Below are 6,000 nucleotides of genomic sequence, written 5' to 3'. Positions count from 1 at the left end.
TGCGTCAGTTCGGGTAAAGTACTTTGCATGACCATGTGGAAATGGTAAGGTACGCATTTGTAATAGTGACCGATCACCATTATTACAACCGTGTATCTTGACACCAAGCATGACATGACGGGTACCGAGCGGAGGAAACGTGGCATGGTTGGGGTAGATTCGGGATGAATGAGGAATCTTTTAATGGTTCCTAGGATATAGTGGTCTCGAGTGATGTGCTTGTTGTCACATCGAGTTCTTTGTGAGTCGGGAAGTGTACGATGGATTCGGTTAATTAAGTGAGCGAGCCAACTCACGAGTTTGGTACGTGTTTAGTCACCCTAAGTAGTGGGTGAACTGTTGAGATTGTTATTGGTATTAGTTACCCATCGTAACTAGGATGACCGATTTACACTTGCGTGTGTGCGACGAGGACTTGAATTCTGTAATGGAATGCGACAATTCTAATGATTATAGTTTGATTTACACTCGGTAGAGTATGTGGTTAGAGAATCGTGTTAGGATTCTAGTTGTGAGTCGCCTTGGAATTGGCGAATCGAGGAGTCTTCGGGTCGTTAAACTCATGGGAATGGGACCCGTATAATGATGATTTCATTAGCGTGTTATGGATTATAAGGTAACATTCCTAATGCAATATCCCTTGTAGTAGTGGTTTTATCGAGATGTAGAAGGGTGTAAGACTTAGTGTTCCCGAGCATCTCCTTAGTGTTAGATGAAGGGCCTCATTAGGCCATATCGTTTGGCCTTGTGAAAATTGCAGGTAGCGTGTGATCGCTTGGAACTTTCGATAAGATAATAAACCGTAAGGTTGTCGGGTAGGTATGACTTCGGGTCATTATTATAGAGAAATGGGTGACATCGAGTGTATGAAACCTAAGGATCGACTTTCTAAAATTCGATTGATTGTGGTGGGAGTCTGCATGACACTGCGTCAGGTGCCCTTTTATACCTGCTAGTGTAATGTTCAACTCCGGTAGTGGTGTGATCACATTGTGCTTAGGGTGCCCGTGAGATACCCTTGGAAGCATCGGAGATTATAATAGTGATCGATGGGTGATAGTAATTCGACGGTTGCGAAAGTCGAAGTTTAAGAGCATTGTGATGAATACTTCTTATGAAGTGACAGGTGAGCGAATCTTATTGCTCTTAAGTGATAGACGGGTAAAGATGACCGGTGAGCCAGTGACGGACTTAATGGTCGGTTAGTCTGAAGGGTATGATGAAGTGTTGATATTGTGGTGGACACAATTAGGGTGTTGGAATTGGTCACTCTTCTCCATGAGAGTGAGCAATTGTCGATAAAGTTTCGTTGCGTGGAAGGGCGGGTGATCTCGACTGAGATGCACGACTGGTTAAGTGGAGTGGCATATGCCTAGTCGTAGAGGCGTATGTGACACTTTGATGGAGTTCTCTATGCGAACGATGAAGGACTATAAATTGTATTTATGGTATGAGGATGCGATGTTATCGCGTGTACGTCACTTCAAGCAAATGTGTATGTCGGCTCTGAGAGCCCGAATTGAATTCGTGGTGATTTGGAGTGTATGACCAGTGACGAGAATGGTCATGTGTTTCGTGGAATGCTAATTCCTCAGGATGTTATTGATAATGCTAAAAACGAACATATATTTCATAGCATTATTCCTCAAGAAAGACAAGCTTTTAGTTGCAATTGTTCTATTTACAAGTGATATTCGTTTAAATAATAAAAGGTGAAGACAAAAGACAGATTCGACGAATTGAAGGCGCAAACGACCAAAAAGCTCAAAAGTACAAAAGACAATAAAAAAGGTTTCAATTATTGACAAGAAACGTCTCGAAATTACAAGAGTACAAGATTCAAAACGCAAAGTACAAGATATTAAATTGTACGCAAGGACGTTCGAAAATCCGGAACCGGGACATGAGTCAACTCTCAACGCTCGACGCAACGGACTAAAAATTACAAGTTAACTATGTATATAAATATAATATAATATATAATTAATTATATTAATTATATATATATTATATTTATAAATAAAACGTCGGCAAGAAAGACTCCAAAAGCTGGTGAGCTGTATTTTCAATATCCGCGACTCGCGGAGTTTGAAGGCCAAAAATGCCGCGAGTCGCGGAGCCCCAAGTTTTGAAAGTCCCTATAAAAGCAACCGAATTCTGAGCATTTTATCATCATCATATATCCATCTCTCAATCTATATCGTATATATTTATATTTATATTTTAATTTTAATTTTAATTTTAATTTTAATTTTAATTTTAATCCTAATAATAAGGGTATGTTAGCGAATGTTGTAAGGGTGTAAGTCGAAATTCTGTCCGTGTAACGCTACGCTATTTTTAATCATTGTAAGTTATGTTCAACCTTTTTAATTTAATGTCTCGTAGCTAAGTTATTATTATGCTTATTTAAAACGAAGTAATCATGATGTTAGGCTAATCACTAAAATTGGGTAATTGGGCTTTGTACCATAATTGGGGTTTGGATAAAAGAACGACACTTGTGGAAATTAGACTATGGGCTATTAATGGGTTTTATATTAACTAAACAATACCTTGTTAATTTAATATACAAACTTATAATTCGACGTATTTATATATAACCACATACGCTTAATCGGACACGATGGGCGGGATATTTATAAGTACGAATTATTGTTCATTTGACCGGACACGGGGATGGATTAATAGTCAATGAACTCATTAAAACAGGGGTGGATTACATTCAAGGGTAATTGGTGTAATTGTTAATAAAGTAGTAAAACCTTGGTTTACACGCAGTCGATAACCTGGTGTATTCATTAAACAAAGTATTAAAACCTTGTTACAATTCGAATCCCCAATTAGTTGGAATATTTGACTTCGGGAATAAGAATAATTTGACGAAGGCTTTCGCTCTTTATATTTATGACTGATGGACTATTATGGACAAATCCGTATGGACATATTAAATAATCCAGGACAAAGGACAATTAACCCATGGGCATAAAACTAAAATCAACACATCAAACATCATGATTATGGAAGTTTAAATAAGCATAATTCTTTTATTTCATATTTAATTTCCTTTATTTTATATTTAATTGCACTTCTAATTATCGCATTTTTATTGTTATTGTATTTAATTGCACTTTTAATTATCGTACTTTTTAATTATCGCAAGTTTATTTTATCGCACTTTTATTATTCGCAATTTCATTATCGTTATTTAGTTTACGCTTTAATTTAAGTCTTGTATTTATTTTTAATACTTTACATTTGGTTTTAACTGCGACTAAAGTTTTAAAATCGACAAACCGGTCATTAAACGGTAAAAACCCCCCTTTATAATAATAATATTACTTATATATAAATTTGTATTTTTATAAAAGTAACTAATATAGCGTTAAGCTTTGTTTAAAGATTTTCCCTGTGGAACGAACCAGACTTACTAGAAACTACACTACTGTACGATTAGGTACACTGCCTATAAGTGTTGTAGCAAGGTTTAAGTATATCCATTCTCTAAATAAATAAATATCTTGTGTAAAATTGTATCGTATTTAATAGTGTTTCCTGCTAAAATTAATAACTATTTTATACCACTCTGCTCAACCATCAAGTATTTTTGGCGCCGCTGCCGGGGACTCTCTTAAAAGCCGGAAGCGCAACGCTAATATAATAAAAAAAAAAATTTTAGTTTACTTTTATTAAAATTCGTTTTTATAAAAATACGTTTTAAAAATTCGAAAATATAAAAAAAAACAAAAATATTAATATTTTTAGGAGTTTGATAAATATTTAAGTTTTATAAAGTTTCTTTAGTTTGTAAAAATATAAGTTTTATTTAATTTATTTTATAAATATATTTTATAAATATAAAAACCGAAAAAAAATAAAATCTAGTTTTACGATTTTTATTTATAAAATTATAAAGTAATTCTATTTTTATTTTAGTATTTAAATATAAGTTTTTATTATATATAACTTTTAGATTATAAAACAGAAAATTATAAAACATAAAAATAAAAAAAAACACGTCGAATTTTAAATATCCTGTCAGTTGAAAACTGGAACCCCGCGACTCGCAGGGTTTAATGCCTCGATTATCGTAACTCGCGAAGTGACTCTGACACCGACAGAAACCCTAATTCATAATTAATTACGGGTAATTATTAATTATTATAATTATAAACCCTAATTATCTATTATTATTATAATTAAGTTTTATTTTAAAGTTTCTTTTTATTTAATTGTTTTATTTAGTATTAATTAGTTTAATTAATTTATAAAATTAGTAGTTTTAATAAATAAATAATATAAAAATAATATTTTTATAAAAATTGTACTTTTTACAACTTTTTGTATATTTTTATATTTTGTCCCTTTTTAATCGTTTTAGCGTAATATTTGTATTTTTCGCTCATATTTAGTTTTAAACTTAGTTTTTGCCATAGTTATTTTTACTTCTAGATTTTTAGGCTTTGCCGTAGAATTCCTTAAGTGCTTTTTCTTTAGACTAAGATTTAAGTGCTTCAGAATTTTGCGACGCCTTTTTAAGTTTTAGTTTCTTTTTAAGTTATTTCCATTTGGGATATAGTTTTTCCTGTAAGCTTTAATATTTTTAGACGACTTTTACCTATGTATCAATTATCATTCCAATTAGTAATCTCAATTTGCGATTATAATTTTAAGTTAGTTGTAGTAATAAGGTTAGGTTAGTCAAGTGTTTTAAGTTTTATAAGTTTCTTTTATTTTTCCGTCACCTTTTATTTTTCAACCATTTTTCTTTTTCGACCTTTTTCCGACGAACTCTTTTTCTTTCTTATTTCTCGCTATTCTAGTTTTAGGACATAGATTTTTATTCTACTTCTTATCTAAATTTCTTAAAATTATGGAAATTTATTTTAAGTGGTTAAATTAATAGACATCAAAATTTTCTGGTTCGTAGTAATAGTTGGATTTGTACGTGGACCGGGTTATTGGAGCCAAACAGTCCTCAATTATATTGAGACCAAACGAATCCTGCCCCTCTGCTGCATCTTTTGGCTATTCGAAACGTGGGCAAAATCAGAAAAGTCTATTGATTGGATAACTTATTATAATTTTTCTTTCCTTTTAAAAACTAATAGGATATTCAGTGAATGCACCGAGCAAGACGTTCACCACCTTTTGTACGTTCACCACCTGCAACTAGATCAAGACATTTAGCAAATATTACCGCCGTTGATTTTTCTTTAGAATCGTCATCCAATCGACCAAGTACTTCAGTTCAAACTTCCGATAATCCATTTTTTGAACCCGACCTCACAATTGAGAATCCGGAGAATATTCAGGAACGATTCGTAGATCCTGAACCACTAAACTTTCCTCCGGAACCACCAATCATTCAAACAGAGATTGTTGAGGAACGAACCATTAAATCAGAATCCTCTAGTGATTCCGATTCAACAAATTCAATTATGGAGAATCTGGAACCTTTAAGTATGGAAGACCGAATGAGAGCTAAACGCACTGGCCAAGGTCACGCAATTACTCATCCAGACATTAATGCGCCAGATTATGAAATTAAAGGACAAATTCTACACATGGTGACTAATCAATGCCAATTTAGTGGTGCGCCGAAGGAAGATCCAAATGAACATTTACGTACCTTTAATAGGATCTTCACACTATTTAAAATCCGAGAAGTGGAGGATGAACAGATATATCTCATGTTATTTCCCTGGACTTTAAAGGGAGAAGCCAAAGATTGGTTGGAATCGTTACCTGAAGGGGCAATTGATACATGGGATGTTTTAGTTGACAAATTTCTTAAACAATTCTTTCCGGCATCTAAAGCCGTAAGACTTCAAGCAGAAATTGTTACGTTTACACAGAAGCCAAATGAAACTCTATATGAGGCGTGGACAAGATATGGAAAGTTATTAAGAGGATGTCCGCAACATGGTTTAGACACCTGTCAAATAGTACAAATATTCTACCAAGGATGCGACATCACTACAAGGAAAGACATAGATA

This window comes from Rutidosis leptorrhynchoides, chromosome 6 (genome assembly GCF_046630445.1).
Source record: "Rutidosis leptorrhynchoides isolate AG116_Rl617_1_P2 chromosome 6, CSIRO_AGI_Rlap_v1, whole genome shotgun sequence".
NCBI lineage: Eukaryota > Viridiplantae > Streptophyta > Magnoliopsida > Asterales > Asteraceae > Rutidosis > Rutidosis leptorrhynchoides.
The sequence above is the reverse complement of the archived record's forward strand: the minus strand, read 5'-3'. Positions refer to the sequence as shown.